Source organism: Cupressus sempervirens, chromosome 4 (genome assembly GCF_028749045.1).
Source record: "Cupressus sempervirens isolate cs-2001-9-10 chromosome 4, ASM2874904v1, whole genome shotgun sequence".
NCBI classification, from domain to species: Eukaryota; Viridiplantae; Streptophyta; class Pinopsida; order Cupressales; family Cupressaceae; genus Cupressus; species Cupressus sempervirens.
In genome coordinates, this window is record NC_143121.1 from 902,844,824 (window position 1) to 902,862,915 (window position 18,092).

The following is an 18,092-nucleotide window of genomic DNA, read 5'->3' on the forward strand; positions in this document are numbered from 1 at the left end:
AGAGTATCAAGGATTGGGTAAGGGTTCTTACTTTAGCATTTTTATCCTTGTACTTTGAGAAAACATTTATAACCCAATTTTCAAAATTAGGAAAACTATCATGCAAGGCCAAAAGTTGAGGAAATTCATGGGGTCCATGGTCAATCCAAATGCAAGTTTTATTTCCTAAACCTCCATATTCAAAATAATAATTATCAAAATTTTCAACATTAGAAGCAAGGAAAGAAACAACCTGGCATGTCTCAAGTAGTACTTCATGTTGAAATCCTTGTTGATTATTCACATGTTTAGGAGGACATAGTTGGTGGTGGATTCCCCCTCTGGTGATAACATCAAACTCACAAGTGTTCAATATAGGATAACTCTTGTGTTCAAGCCCTTGGAATACTACTTTAGGTGGTTTTTCCTTATATAGCATGAACCATGCATCCTTGTGTGTATTACTAAGTGCATCCTCAAAAATCAAGGATTCCTTAATGAGGTCTCCTTCATATATATTCCCAAATTGTTCAAATACAATATCCAATTGTGACATCAACCCAAATTGCTCTTCATCATCCTCACCCATGGTGTTGCTTGTAGATTTCTCTTTAGGAGCATCTTGCAATTCTCTATGTAGAATCTTATCAAGCATAGAATTCTCATGATTGAAAGGAAGATCATCAAATGACTTAATAAATTCATCATCAACTTCAATAATAGGTGGTAATGTTTCAAGAGGTCAAAGTTGATGGTGAACCATGCCACTTGTAGTAACTTTATCATCTTGAAATACATTTTGAAATGAATCAACTTCCCTCATGATATCATTTAGCACCCCCGCAAAGGTTGTAGTATCTCTAATGGTTTTGTCAACTTGTTCCCTATACCTTTATTCATCTATGATAAATTTTAATTCCTCATTCATCCTGTCCACCCAATTGTGCCCTTCTATTTCATGGGTATGTGAAATTTCTTGCAAGTCATCCTCAAGAATTTGACTTTGTAGCATGTGGGAAAGTTTGCCAAGGACCACATCCTCAAACTTGGGGTGATTATTTTCTAGTTCTTCATTATGTAGATCTTTTTCTTCTATGTCTCCCCTTCCTTTGATGAAATTAATTATGTCCTTGATTTTATTTTCAACACCTTCTTGTGAAGTGACATGTGAAAGTTCTTCCTCTCTATTGTCATCATCATTATACTCAACCATGATTCATTGATGCAACTGATTTCTTTCTTCACCATTTAGTTCCCAACATGGGTGACGACTACCACCTTCCTTTGACATCCAACTTAGAATTTGGAAGAAATAGTTTTCACCCCCCAAAGATATCTCCTTGTACCAACCCATTTGGAACTTGATCAAGTCAATGATATCTTGGCAAGATTGGCATCTAAATTCGATATCTGAAAGACTATGCACACAACACCAAGTATCTCCTCCATACTCACTTCTTGGTTTCTTATTGATATCTTCTTTGAACTCAACAAAGTCTTCTTCTGAATTGACAAGCACCATAGGATTATACACTTATGCAAAAGAAATCCTTCCTCATAATGCCAAGTCTACCCTCAAAAGGAACACCAAACAATGCATCTCCTCATGCTCTGTGGTACCATGTATCCTCCATTGACCTAATTCTACAAGTTGAGATAAATTACAAGGATGTAGTTGTTTGTTCAACTCAAACCAAATTTGGAGAAGATCAATCTGCCTATCCATTGAGAAATCTTTTCTTCTTTTCTCAAGTTTTCCAATTTTTCACTCTTCTAGTTTTTTCAAAATTTCACATTTTTTTGGCTTTTTCCCTTTAAAGAGATATCCTATCCATGGATACACTTTGTATAGCCCTCCTTCTAGTGCCAATTTCTGTTGATGTGTGTTTTATGACTCACCAAATAGTAGAACAAAATATTGAAATATCTTATCCTCTCTTGAATAAAGTCTTGTGTATGCTAAGATTTCTAGAAGATCATACAATGACTTCAAGGTTCCTTTAATGCCTAGTCTTGACTGCACGGATAAGACTGGTAGTTGATGTGATTTGTTGATGATCACAAGGGGCCTTACATGTTTATTTAGATTCATTTCAAGCCATACTAGATGTGGGAGCTATCTTAAGGTTTTGCAATGAAGTACTTTTTGGAATTTTCACAAAATATGCAAAAATTCAATAGGATAGGGTTCAAGAACTCTATTCTAATCCTAAGGGTAGTGATAACAAAAAATAGTATTCTAGTGGAAAAATTGCTCAATTTACTGAATTCCACTTCGCCAAGTTACACTACAACTATGCGTAAACTGGTGTAATCCTCAAGGGTTATGCCAAAGATTTTCATATCACTACATATGCCATCATAAAGAACAATGTATATGAATGATAGAAGTTAAGCATATGCATGAAAGGGGTTTAGGCTAACTTTTCACAACAAGCTAGAATCACTAAAATGTCAAAAGTATGAACCAAAGGAATTCATCAATACACCATCATATTCTTCATTGCAATCACCACACATTAACTAGGCTAAACTTAATCTAATTTAAGAAATTTAAGAGAACAAGCAAGCACTAAGACACGTCAAGCATTAGCCAAACTCCAATGAAAAATTTATTATCTTAGTAACTCATAGCAACAATATCATAAAAATCTCTCCTTTACAAATGAGAAATGAGGCATTTATATAGGTCCTCAATTACAATAAGTGGCTTAGATGATCACAATAATCGATGGCCAAGATTGTGCCACATCAGCCCTAATTAGGGTTAGGGCAAAGGAAATGAATCTACATTAATGCAACAAGGAATCCATTACTGTAGTGGGTAATAAATGCCCACTATGCATGCTCATTTAGGAAGGAGTGGGGTGCAATAAATATCCACCATGCATGTCCATTACTCAATAAATGCTTAGTCTTCCTTGAATAAATTATTCTTGATTCCATTCTCTTAATGCATAGAACTTTGACTTGGAGACCTTAGTTCTTCATCAAAGATAATTGGATGCCATGAAATGATGATGGAGGCCATGTAAGCTCGAGTCTTTTCTGACTACATCATTTTAACTAAGATCCAAATTTGACTAACTTTTCTAAAAATCTCTCTTGGAACATTCTCATCTTCCATGTACTTGCTTGGAAATTTATCTCCCTAAAATGGATTGGAATCCCTTGCTGATGATTATGCTACTCTAGAAATTCTTCATATTAAACTTCTTTCTCCATGTTCTTGGATTTTTGGATTTGAACTTTGATCTTTGAACCTTAAATTTCTTGGACCAAATCACTTAGTACTTTGATCTTGGTACTAGAATTTTGGATTTGAGTGTCTTTCTTGAATTTCTAGAACTAGATATTTCTCCTCCTTTTTCTTCAAATGCTTTCAATTCATTATTATGCCTTTTCTTACATTTTGAAGAATTCCTCCTTTTTTAATCATCATCAATCATTTTTCCAGTCTTGGGTACACACTTGAAGAGGGTGAAATTCAAGATCTGGAGGAGAAATTTCTAGCACTTAATCCTTTTTCATTTTTCCATAAAGGAGAAAGTTTCCAACACTTAGTGTCATGTCCCCTTTTCAAATAATAAAAAATAATAATAATCTTTGCTAAGACAGGCAGGCCCAAGAAAGTGAAGTTTCGGAAAAGGGGAGTTAATCTTTGGAAACTGTTGGACTAATAAATGATAATTATTATTAAAATATGTTTCATTAACCTCTCATGGACGTGAGTTACAGTTATGCCCTTTTTAAAGAGGTTTGGAGGCATTTTGGGGGGGATTCCAGAACTTGATTTTGCTCATTCTTTGTTATTCTTCAGAGGCCGCCAAACCTGTGGAGAAGGAGACCCAAGAACGGGAGTTTGCAGGTTTCCAGGGAGACCCAAGAACGGGAGTTTGCAGGTTTCCAAGAAGGCTAAGGATGGGAGTTTGAAGCCATTCCATGTGCATGCTCATACAGAGTTTGCCTTTGTGCTGAACAGTGCAGATTTGTGAATTTCCGGGTGTATTTTTGTAAGAGTTTGGTGTTTCCGGTTGAGTATTTCATATCAGTTTTGGTTGCTGCTGTATTTTATACTTTAAGCTGTTAAAATAGAGCTGAATATATATATTGGGATGTGATTAAACTTCTGAGATAGATTATTAGTGTTCTTGTGGTGTTTCCGGGCATATTTTGTGCTATTTCGGGAGCCCGATGAGCATAGTTTTGGTCCTACATTTTCGAGCTGTTGTGTAAAGGCTATACGGATTTGGAAATGTCAATTTGTAGGCTGTTATGCTGCTGAAAGTTTTGTAAAAATTTCCATTTTCAGATTCATTAATAATTTGTGAAGTTGTGAAGCTTTTAGCACTATTTTCAACATACCCAATTTGGGGTTTCTTGAGGAATTTGGTGGATCTTTGGGATATTAGCTGTTTGATTTTAAAGATCTGATTAGAGGTTGGAAATATCATGAAAAATTAGAAAAGGGACATTTCAGTGGTATCAGAGCCATGATCTTGCCAGCCTGAGGGTTTGTAGAAGTTGCAGGTCAGTTTTGACAACTACCCAGATCTTGCATGTTAGTTTTGATAACTACCCAAATCTTGCATGTCAAAATTTATGGTTGCATTCTACTTCTAATCATATGCATGTTAGTTCTTGGTGAATTTGGTGGTTGCATGTTGCTTCTAATCAGTTGCATGTCAAAATTTATGGTTGCATGCAACTAAGTGAAAGAGAAAAAAGATATTTGCAGCGAGAAAAGAATAAAGAAATTTTGATCAAACCTCCAGTTGAAAGTAAAAGTACAAAATCCAAGGAAGGGAAAAGTATGGCTGATCCAGATAAGATGGCAAAGAAATTCTTCCAAGACATCCAAAATACTTAGAAGCAAACAGTGGATAGTTTGGCAAAAACTAGAGAGGCTTTGCGAATATTGACAGAAAAACTACAAGGAGTTGCATCTATTAATGAGAAAGGGAGCACTTCAGAGGAGCCAAGAAATCTGAAATCCACACCATCTAAATCAACCAAAACTATTTTCTTGCCTGCAGATGAGCCACGAGTACCAAATCTAGCCATTAATCCTATGGAAGAGGTTACAGGTAACTTGATTTCATTAAGAGCTACTTATAATGGCTTAGATGATGACTTTCGTAGTTCAGTTCCTTTTAGAGAATATGTGGATATGATGAACACTTTGATGCCCAAGAAAGAGTACAGAAGGGAGCATGACATAAGTGGAAGAGAGCTCAAAAATAAAATAAGCAAGTTTATAGCACCTACTTTTGATGGAACAAATAAAATTTCAGCTAGAGCATGGCTACAAAAATTACAGACCTTCTTCACACTTAACCCCATGAAGGAGAGTGATGTTGTTCAAATTGCAAGTCTACACTTGGAAGATGCAGCCTATGATTGGTGGTATCATGGAATGACTACTCAAGGTCATGATCAGGTAACTACATTTGATGATTTTAGTCAAAGAGTGATAGATAGATTTGACCTCAAGGATGATGATTATGAGGATGTTGTTGTGCATGATGGTGAGATACCTGGTGTAGATGAGCAGACATTGAGCATTCATGACTTTTTTGAGAGAGAGTACCAGGCACAGTTAGATGCTTCATCACATGAGGTTGAGGCTAGTAGTACTTCACATGATTTATCCTGCCAGCTGAAGGTGTGTGAAGACAGTATTGTCACTACATTATCTCATCATGACAGGTATGTGGAGTTAGTTGGTATTGGTCATATTACTCAAGTCAGGATTTTGCTTGAGTTACCAGCTAATTCTAGTTTACAGATATGGACTCGAGATTCTTATATTGGCATTTGGGGTTCAGTTGACTGTAAATCATTAACACTTTTTGGTAGCAGTGATTGTTTGGGTGCTACCATGGATTTGATTAGCAGATTGCACGGTGTTGTATTTTCTTGTGCCAGGAGCTTATCCGATGTTTGTATTAGTTTTTATACACTGGTGTTGGGCTTTGTTCATATATCTAGTCGACCATACTTGCTGGAATGTGTTGATGATATTTCATATTTGGCAGTGTGTATAGATGAGTCCCAGGATCATATTGGCACTGATGACATCTAGGAGGATGCAGTGGGTAGTTTTGAAGACTTAGTTTCCTTGGGTACAGAGGAGTTGGACAGCAATGCTAATGTTTTTGATACTCCGTATGTTGTTATGAGCTTTAGATTTGATTCATAGGATATGGATGGTAATATTCTAGAGACTAGTAACTTTGAGGACACTCCTTCAGACAGTACATCAGAGGGGGTTTGTAGGAGACAGTCAAGCTAGTGCCATCATGTGTCTAATCAGTTGAGAGTTAGTGACCAAGACATTGCTATCACTTGCCAACATTTCGATGCTGCTCGTCAGTTGTTAGCTGTTTATGGATGGGGTTCTCCTACTAGTGATGAGCAGGGAGGAAGTTATCTTTCCATGACAAAGATCCACTCTTTATGGGAGGCTATTCAGATTTTGAGACAAAATTATATGCAGTTGGTAGCCGACAGAGATTATCTTATGGAGTGGGGTAGTACAACATATGATGCATTGTTGGCCAAGGAAGATGAGGTGAGTGAGCTTACTGAGCAGCTTGAGGTGACTTCTGAGATTCTTGAGAGTACACAGTTGGCTCTCAAGGAGTCACAGTTTTATTTGGCTAAGGTGACCATGGAGTTAGAGCGACTACAGTTTTTATCTGATTCTATACAGTCACAAGCTATGGTGTTTGGTGATTCGAGGATGTCCATGGCTGAGATTGTCAGAGACAGTGGAGATGGGGATGCATCCATCCTTGATACTAACATTGGCATATCAGGTTCATTCCCACTAGAGTCAGGTTTAGTTGAGTTGGGTATTGTAGTAGATTATTGTATGCCTGACAGGGTGGTGGCCTCTAGTACTGAAGGCACAGAGACTAGAGATGTATCAAAGGTCATGTGTGATGTTGGTGAGTTGACAGTTGGCATGGTTCCTGCTAGTAATACTACTCCCTTGGTGATATCTTTGGAGGTAGTAGTCAGTTCCAACATGGTTGATGATCAATTGTAGTTAGTTTCATCTGGATTACAGTCTGAGCCACTAACTGAGATTGGCGCATTCTATCGGTATTACACTATGAGGTACGCTCATCAATTTACCTTTGATGACCATGTTGATGAGATTATGATACAGAGATGTACTTTGGTTCCTAGTGCTTATCATCAGTTATGGAATAGTTTGATGCCTCGAGATGAGAGTTGTGATGGGCACGACATGGCGACAGGTTCTGTAGTTGATAGCTTGATAATACATGACTTAGAGCAGGAGTTTTGGAGTGATGCTTCAGCAAGTGTTGTTATTGATTCTACTCCTTTGGCTATGACATCTCTTGACTTAGCTAGTGATCAGTCACAATGGGTTGTATCACTTGTTCATGGTGAGCTATTGACTGAGGTTGGTTTTTTTAATCAACATTATATTGCAGGGTATGTACATCAGTTAACAATTGATCCTTATGCTGAGGAGTTGATGGCAGGAAAATTTGGTTTGGGTTCCATTTCTTGTTGTTTATCTTCTGATGGCTTTTCACCATTAGGGGTGCATGGGAGTTATGGTTATGAGACAGTGGCCAATGATCTACAGAGTTGTGTTGACTGCAAGAGTTGTACAGTGTGTGGATTCTCCATACTTGGTATAGTTTTATTTGAGAGCATTCACCATTGTTGCAGAGTTGGATTGTACATTCCATATAGGCCAGTGGAATGCATTGATGGTATTTACTATGTTGGTAGTCCACTTTACTTGGGTTTTGATATTCTAAGAGTTTGTCTCTCATGGGTTTTTGACTATGGTAATGGTGATTTTGGAGTTTGGTTGAGCTATAATTGCCAGTTTGATTATGGATTCCTCTTGGTCATATTGCAGAGGATCTTGCAGGAGTCTGTGTTAATTGGTAGTAGTATAGTTCATGACTACATTTGGGATCCAGGAGGATTGATTGGTTTATTGTTCAGCCATTGCTTGAGGACAAGCAATGTTTGGGAGGGGAGGACTTGTCATGTCCCCTTTTCAAATAATAAAAAAAAATAATAATCTTTGCTAAGACAGGCAGGCCCAAGAAAGTGAAGTTTCGGAAAAGGGGAGTTAATCTTTGGAAACTGTTGGACTAATAAATGATAATTATTATTAAAATATGTTTCATTAACCTCTCTTGGACATGAGTTACAGTTATGCCCTTTTTAAAGAGGTTTGGAGGCATTTTGGGGGGGATTCCAGAACTTGATTTTGCTCATTCTTTGTTATTCTTCAGAGGCTGCCAAACCTGTGGAGAAGGAGACCCAAGAACGGGAGTTTGCAGGTTTCCAGGGAGACCCAAGAACGGGAGTTTGTAGGTTTCTAGGAAGGCTAAGGATGGGAGTTTGAAGCCATTCCATGTGCATGCTCATACAGAGTTTGCCTTTGTGCTGAACAGTGCAGATTTGTGAGTTTCCGGGTGTATTTTTGTAAGAGTTTGGTGTTTCCGGTTGAGTATTTCATATCAGTTTTGGTTGCTGCTGTATTTTATACTTTAAGCTATTAAAATAGAGCTGAATATATATATTGGGATGTGATTAAACTTCTGAGATAGATTATTAGTGTTCTTGTGGTGTTTCCGGGCATATTTTGTGCTATTTCGGGAGCCCGATGAGCATAGTTTTGGTCCTACATTTTTGAGCTGTTGTGTAAAGGCTATACAGATCTGGAAATGTCAATTTGTAGGATTTTATGCTGCTTAAAGTTCTGTAAAAATTTCCATTTTCAGATTCATTAATAATTTGTGAAGTTGTGAAGCTTTTAGCACTATTTTCAACATACCCAATTTGGGGTTTCTTGAGGAATTTGGTGGATCTTTGGGATATTAGCTGTTTGATTTTAAAGATCTGATTAGAGGTTGGAAATATCATGAAAAATCAGAAAAGGGACATTTCACTTAGCCATTTATTCTTCCATGAAGGAGGAATTGCCAACACTTAGCCAAAAAAAAATTCCATGAAGGAGAAACTTCCAACACTAGCATTTATTCTTCCATGAAGGAGGAATTTCCAACACTTAGGACTAATGTTATTATCATATGAGTATAGAAATACCAATTGATCTTAATCTTGAAAAAGAATATGAAACATGATAGGGCATGACACCAGTTTTTCTAGCAATAATTGCTTATTGGCACCTATCTTTGAAAATTATGGCTAGTAATACTACTTAAGAAGATTGCAAAATCTCCAAAGCACTTTCAACCTATATTAAGTGCATGCTCAAATTAAATTATTTTCTCAAATTTGATTAGATAATTGATAATGTAAGAAATAAAAAGTTTTGACTAAAATCTAAACAAGCTTTCAAAGATTGCAGGACTCTAAACACTTTAGCAAATGATTAGTTCATGTTCACATTAACTTATTAGAGCTTTTCTATCCAAAATTTGGAAAGGTGGTTGATAGAGAGTATTAAACCAGGAGGAGATTGGAACTACAAAGCTAAATGGCATAGAAATTGTGGTTGTTTTGACTATTGAAGATCTTTCATAGCACTATAAGAGAAGAAGATATTACATCAGTACAAGCAATAAAAGGACCCCCCACTGACTCCATTCATTCATGTATGAACTTGTCAATCTACACATTGTCATTCATCTGGAGTTGGGACATTTGTCTAACTTGGGACTAATTTAAGGGTCAAAGAAACTTCTTATCAAGAAAGAATTTTAAGAACATGCAATACAAAAGGCTGAAGAAACTACTAGATTGGCTATATAAAAAACAATACTTTTGAAGTGAACCACTCATTTAAGTAAATAAAATTAAGCTATTGATCTCACAATATCTAGATGGGAAGTCTAGGAACAATACAAATTTCAAACCATATCATGAGTTGATAGCCCTACTCACATTCTCTCCCCTAAAGAAAATTTGTACCATATATGAGGGACTCAATAATCTTTGAGATAATGTTAGATAACATTTACATTCATAAATTACAAGTATCGGGAATTTGAAATTATTATATAACATACACTTTCATTGTCATATATTCTTAGTTGAAAAACTCTGACTTGCCAAACTTGAGAGACCCCAAAAATGTCATTCAACAATTCAAAAAGTTGTTAAAGTTTCTTAGAAACACATTTTTTCAGCAATAAAAAATGTATCCAATGATTCTATAAATGTGTACAAAAGTGTTTTCTATTAAATACAAATAGTTGAGTACAAAATCACATTGTCATGTGAAAAACCAATAAAATAGATATCTGAGAAGTACTATGAATTTATGATTGCTGCCTTTGAAAATCATCATCATTATTTATAAATTACATATTAAAAAATAAATATTTCCAATTTCCTTCTCTATAATTTAGAGAAATCTTGGGGAGAGGTTGAGGTTCTAATTCCTGGAGTCTACTATATACCATACATCTATGTTTGATAAATCAAAAAACAAGGCAAGCTACCCCTTATTAAGTTAGATTTGGTGGTATTCTTGTGCGTAACTTCACAAGAGAAAGGCTCAATTCTGAATCTATTGCCACCTATACTCATAAAGTTTCTTGAAACAATATTAATTTTCACAACCTAAACTTCAGAAATTAGATAGAAGACAAATCGATACTTTGTAAGAGAGTTGTCGAAACCCTATAATCAATCTTCTCATGATTATCAATAAAATTTCCTTGGTACCATCACAATATTTTGACATTTGTGATCATCTCATATTATATAGATCATAGTCTAGTAAACTTTAATCCTTTTTAATGCTTGCATTTTAGTTCCTCTCTAGGGGTAGCTATTTCTACCAGTCATTTAAAAATAGTTATTTAGATGTGGTTTTAGTCGCTTGACTAAAAAAATAGACTTTTTTGTGTTGGTTTTACTTAATCTTTTTTAATACAATATATTAATGGAGTACATAGCTTAAGTTATATGTATTTTCTTAGTGATTTTCTTAAAGAAAATGGACATGCACAATGTAACTTAAGTGTTGTTGTTTGTAGGTTAATGAGGGTAATTATGAACATGCTATAGCCATATTCAATCAGCCAAGTCTTATTTCTAAATGCTCTATTTGTGGTGCATCATCAATGGATTTTTTTTATTGTTTTGCATAATGTGGCATATAAGATGAAACACACTTTTTCCATGTATAGAAATGACACATCTAATACATGAAGTGTGTAGATATTTAGGGATAATACAACATCTATTGAGGCACTAACTAGAAGAGGAACTGCATATGCATTTCAAAGAAAGATTGAAATTGCAATTTCAAATTTTTCTAAGGTTGAAAAGTAAACACTACATACTATCATCCAATTAAGTATTCTTACTGTCACCGCATTGAATGATTTAATTTTTGGTTTTGCATTAGTAAGGCAATACAATCAAATCCATCAACTAGTGAGGCTTGGAAAAGATGTGGGTAGTCAAGAGTAGCATTAGGAGAAAACAAAGAGGTAATAATCTATATATTTTTATATTTTTGAACCAACTTGTCTCTTAGCTATAGCATAGCAATGCCATTGTCAATTTACTTTTTAAAACTGAATACGAAAGTTTTGGGTCCTTTATAGAAAGATTGGAGATGGAATAATATGATGACCTCCTAGTGCCATGTGACTAAAACTAAAAGCCTATACAACAAGTTTCAACACAAGTGTCCCATCTTCTTGAATTGAACAATGATTTAGGTACTCAAAATTGAGGATTGATGGTTGGTTAGGTGTGAATGTTTTCAGATGAATTCAAGTTTAGAATTAAGTAAGAAAGGAATCACTAATGTGATGTTTAGTTGGTGTTTCTCCATGGTTCTTGTATAGAAAAAAATTTACTCAATTCTTTTGGATAGTAGTGGGATGACAAATTTTAACTAGTGGATATTCTATTGCTCACTTCTATTTTGCAGGAATCCTCAAGTGCAAGAGCTTTTATAAGTAATCAGTTTTGATCATTAGTGCTCAAAGATGCATTGCCTGAGAAGATTAAAAAAAAAACTAATGCTATTTCAATGTGCCACTAACTTGGCATCTTAAAGATACATTGCAAAATTTGTGAGCGACATCCTATTTTTTTGGTTGAAACAAGATAAGTTATTTATATTCATATTGCTTAAATATTCACTAGATGACTCACATATCTACCTACAATCTTAGGCAGCTCATTAACATAGGCCAAAATGAGATTCCACATATCAAAAATAGGGATGAATATGTCATAAATATTACTCAAAACTCATATGTACAAAACAAGTTCATGCCTAGACAAAACCTTCTCATGGCCATTTTTTGATTTACGAAAAAAAATATTTGAAGAGCTTAACTATGAAAGAAAAAATCATTGATGACAACAAAGCTAACATATTCACTGTGACTAAAACAAATAAAAAATTTTTCCAAGAAGATAACATATGGACCTTAGATCCAATTAGTTGGTCCAAAAAAATCTTCTCTTTACTTTTTCTCTTCATGAAAATGCATGTTTTCTAGGCTTTGCCATGGGTACATTGGGTTTGTCCTCAAGGTAGTGAATTTTCCCAATTATGTTGTAGTTGTACTTGGAACAAACCTGTAGTGCTGGGTATATATTATGGCATACCTAGTAGGGGCCAGAAATAGGCAAAGGCTATAACATAGGCCATTGTAAATTATAAGTATCATTGAACATTATTCCAATTGCTTTCTCCTAGGTGGGTGTGTTATTGTTTGTCTTAAATTCTATTTTTCCATGAGGCTTAATTCAATCATGATCCTCATTTTAGCTTCCCACTTTAATAATTTTCTCCTTAATTTACCAATATACCTACTTTATTAACCTTTCTACAAGTATTTAATACATATTCCTTGCAATTTTCTATTTTGTTTTTCCCCTTAGTCTTTTCAATGAAAGTGGTTTGAAAAACATTATTGTTCTTACTAAACATGCTCTTGGTCCTAGACACATTGTTGTTCTATTTTGAGGTTGACTTAAGCTATGGGACCTTTCAAGTTCAAACTTTACTTTCTAAAAAAGTCACAGCTCTAAGTTAATATTACCAAAGCTTTAAACTAGATTGCCATTTTATTTGACAAGGGGAAAACATTAACTGATCCTTGGGTGTGAAAAGGAAAGCAATTTTTACAAACTTAACTTCTAAATAGCCAAAAAGAAGAGTAAATATGATTCATTACCATTGGATTCTTGCATTGAATAATATCTACATTACAGACTAGAAATAATCTCAAAGGGAACTCTCTAAAGTTTCAAGATTCAATTTCATCAATGTGGCCTTGAATGAAAAGAGGAGGGGATTATCATTAGATTAGAGGAGAAACACAAGTTTGACATCCTAATTCCAATTTTATGAATGAAAATAGGGCACAGACAATGTACCATTTTTTATGGTAGAAATTGAAGTTGTGGGATTGGGAGGACTCCCTTGTCAACTAATGGGATAGGTCCTTCATTCCTTTCTTGCTACTATGTTGCATCCACATGCCTTGGATCTCTACAAAAAGGGTCACTAGGAATCTTGCCCTTTATATACTACAAAAAAATAAAAAATAAAGTGAAGGGAGGGGGCAAGCATTGGACTTAATGATGTAGCTTTTTGTCAATTTAGTGAAATGAGAACAATACTACAATATTGGCACCGTGGACCTAAAAGTGTTATCTATTGATATTAGATACTTGATCATTGTTTTGCAATGAAAATCACTTTTAAGGATGAAGCTTTCCACACATAACATATACGAAATGTAAAAGTGATAAATCTAATATTATTGTTATAGTTGACTTATGTCCTCCCTCCTCACATTTTTGTGTCTAGTTGCAGGAACTGAAAGAGCAGTGTAATGCAAAAAGGTAGATAGTAGTTTATTTATTCTTTATTCCCCCCACCCACTTTATGTTAAGTGGTACTATTAGAGAAATATATGTTTATGAGTACATTATCAATTTTAGACAAGCATACTTGCATATGTGAGCATAGAGAGTGAAAGGAAAATCTAAGATTGGTAAAGGCGAAATATTTACCACTGAACATTTGTAGTCAACTAAAGAGGACTATGAGAATGAGGTGACATTGCTTATTTTCTAGTTGAAGTCTTTGAAGCAAGGGCAATCTCATAGTCTTTTAACTCAAGCTACTCATCACTATACCGCTCAGGTTTATAACTACAATGCTTGTACTCTTCCCTTGATCTATCTTTTTAAGTTTCTAGAAATCAATCTATGGTACCTTTCTCACTAATTCTTCCCTTTTCTCGATGGAGGGTATGTGCAAGATCATCGCATGCCAAAAAGTATGTGACCGAATGTATATGGTCAACTTTAAAAACATCCTAAAATGTTCTTTTGGCCTATTTTTATGTGACTTTTACTTCAAACATGTACTAACAACGTTTTTTACACCAAAATTTGATGAAATGAATATGGTTTCTTATGAATGTTCTTATCTTTCCATAAATATAAGGTTTGTCAAATTATGATTTTAGTAAGTAATTATTACTTATTTTCTAATGGAGTTATGTATAAAGTGCTAACTGGCATACTACTTGAAAAATAACTATAACTTTCAAATGGTACAACATTTTTTTAATCCAAAAGATGCATCACATTCTATGTTTCTTCTACTATAAGGGAAAAAAATGAAAAACTGAATTTTATAGAGTTTTGAATTACTTAAGGTGGTCAGACATGAGAGTTTTTTATTCCAAAAATACTAAAGTCAAAAATTAATTCATTATTATTTATTTAGAATAAAAATACAAAAAATATGTGTCATATCTCGGCATGATTCTACTACTTATATCTAGAATATTATTAAAAAATATTATCATTTAATTTTCATTAACATGGTCAGACATATGTCTACTTCTTATTTTTGTTCTAAATTTTTTGTAATATTGCACTAAAATTCAAATTTTGAACAATCAATTTTTATTTTTTTGAGATAAGTCCTAGTAGTTTAGAAACTAGATTCAATTTTCTAGAGATTATTTTCTTTCAATTTTTTGATATAAAGTTAATAACAAGTAGAAAATTGCATGTCAAGTTGACATAACCCCAATTTTCTAATTTTTTATTGCCACTTAAGAGCATAGTTTGGTTGACCATGATCCTACACATACCATAGAATAGTTGCATTTATATAGAAAGGGGCTTGCTACTCTTGAGGAACTTTAACCTCATGTAAAGAAGATTGTTGAGGAGCAGCATATTGAATATTAACTTAATGAGCTAGAGGAAGATGTTGGAGAAGTGAGTTTTGAATTCTATCTAGAATATGATGAATCAACCACCAATTTTGATAATTCAATGGAGGTACATTTCATTTCTCTTTTTCTTTTAAACATAAAAGGGGGTCTACTATAAGTCCTCACATTGAATTCAATTCCAATTTTCAAAATTTGAATATTTCATACATGTGAATCAGTTGCATGAGAATATATTTCGCTTAAGGATATAAGACATACCAAATTAAAGTTCCTTGATTCAAAAGTTTCTATACTTATTTTGGAAAGGTTTTTTATTTCATTTAAAATAAAAATGGTAGATATTTCAAACCTATTTATATACATTGAAGTCTACTTGCTATCAGTTCGAATTTAGTTTGAAGAAAAATTAGACTTTGTTTGGTAATCAATTCAAATTTGTGGGTGAAGAACAATGGTAAGAACTATAACAACTGACTCAAGAGGGTTTATCATGCCATAGAATTGGCCATTGATTTTAATACAAATTTTGTAAAATATGACTATATTGATTTTAATAAATCGGTTACATACTTCAAATATTCAAAAGAATGTGAACCGACAGTATGGATTCACTTTTTTTGGTATTGGTTTTGTCATATATTTGACTAAAATTATACTTGATGGTGTCATATTTATTAATTGTAATCTACAATTTATATTCCTTGGTCCTGGATATGTGATCGAAGACATGAGATAATTCTAGAATATTGGTTTTGGTCATTTATTGACTCAAGTTAGTGAGAGCCTATTGAGTGTGTTTGGAATCAATCCATATATGAAGGAATCAAGCCCACTCTTTGAAATATCAAATAGTGTTGGGGGAGAATATTCCTGCAACATTTTATAATTAGACTCATGATATTTGAATTAAGCAATTGGATATTTTCCTCTTGTCAATAACAATTTTTTAGTGCTTGGAATATGGAGATTTGTTTTATTCTTTAAGATTTGTAGTCATATTTTTGGTCTCAGTGTTACTTGCATCAAATACTTGATTATATGTTAGAAAAGGTACTAGTCTCCCCATCTCCTAATTTATAGCTAAATTTTTTATGTTGAATTCAATTCTAATTTTCATAGTATAAATAATTAGTTTTTCAATACATGTATGATTCACATGTATGAAATAATCAGATTTTGAAAAAGAGGCCTACTATAAATTCTAGTTCAATTCCAATTTTCCATGAGGATCTTAATTTGTTCTTTATTATCTACACTATTATTATTGAATCCTTGTTATATTTTTTTTGTTAGAGTAAGTAGAAAATTTAAGATGATTGAATTTATTGAGTGGTTCGTAACATGAATATGTTTGTTTGTATAGACAAGACCTGAAGAGGTTGAGTATAGACTTAGTTCTACTAGGAATCTAATGGTTGGCAATAAATCAACACCCTTGGCACCATTCATGCATAGGAAGTCAGAAAATGTTGACCAAATACAAGATATGATCACATTAACATAGAGAAATTTGCACACTTATGCTCTGCTAGTTCTAGTTGTTGGTGGAAGTAGGAATACAACTGGTAGAGGAAGTAAATTTGCAATGGGATCAAGGACAATAGGTGGAACTGAGATTTTTTCCTTTTTTTGGCATACATCTCCATTATCACAATCCAATAATGAATATACAAGATCAAAAAAGAATGAGTTGAATCTTGTTGAATTAGTTAAAACCTTCATACTACTCACATATTGAGTCAAAATGGCATATCAAGAGGTCAATCACTTCTTGAAGAATCAAATACAAGCATTCAAGAAAATAAATTTCCTATGCCAGGTTTAGTTGAAAGGATACCTATGGTAAGGTTTAACTTTCCAAATGCTTCTAATTCTAAGAGAATCAAACAACATGCTATTTTAGGTCCATTGATAGGCAAGTTGTGGTCTAATTGGTCAAGTAGACCTGGAAGTGGTCCATTGACATATAAGCATATAGAATCTTTATTCAAATCCAACTCTATCCTTTGTTCCTCAATATCTCATCGTGGTGGTTCATCAAAATTCTCTCCTAATGTCTCACCTCCTAATCTATCTCAACCCCACAAAACCACACTATATGAGCTTTCCAAGCCACCTATTGATTCAGTGAAGCTCGTAAAGTCTTCTAACATATCTAATACAACTCATGCAGTACCTTTGTTGGGTGAGAAGAGTTAGGAGAATTCAATTGTACAAATGCATGGATCAACATCCCAAAGCCTACATCTCCATTGCCTGAACCTCCTCTTGGTTTGGCAACTCATAGTATGTCTATACCACCTAGTGGTCCAAAGGGTCAATTTTTGTAGTTTCCAAAAAGTACAAAAGTCTAAGAACCTATATAGATCCTTGAGGAAGCTCCTTCACCACCTTTGATTCCCATCCCCTTTTCTAGCACTAGAGAACAACAATCAAGTGCGGATATTTTTATCACATCTAGAGAATCACCAAAAGTGAGTATGTTTTACACGAATATATATTTTCTTTTCTTTTTCCTTGAAAGTTTCCTATTAAACCATATAAATCATAGTGTGTAACCATGCCTTTTAAATATTTTAGATCTTAGAGTATTATGTACATGGTGAAGTATATAGTTTACATGTGAGTATTCATACAAAGATTGACAAAGTATGATATGTATACTTTGATGAGATAATGGGAGTTTGTGTCTAATGTTCATGATATCATTCAATATTGAACAATCAACCATTAAAATTTTTAATCATAAGCACTCTGATAATTTAGGTCTAAGTTTAAGTATGAATATTTGGTTACTTGGAAGAGGAAAATATGATTATCACCATCTATTATTATTGTCTATCTTGTTTATGTGATGATCTTATTGTGACGCTATCTCTGTTTGAGTCTATATGCATGTGCATT

The 18,092-nt window shown here is 34.0% G+C and overlaps 1 pseudogene; it reads left to right on the forward strand.

The window, feature by feature from the left end:
- Positions 1 to 17,843, forward strand: part of LOC149564300 (uncharacterized protein At2g33490-like) — a 32,621-nt pseudogene extending 14,778 nt beyond the window's left edge.
- Positions 17,844 to 18,092: the final 249 nt, after the last annotated feature.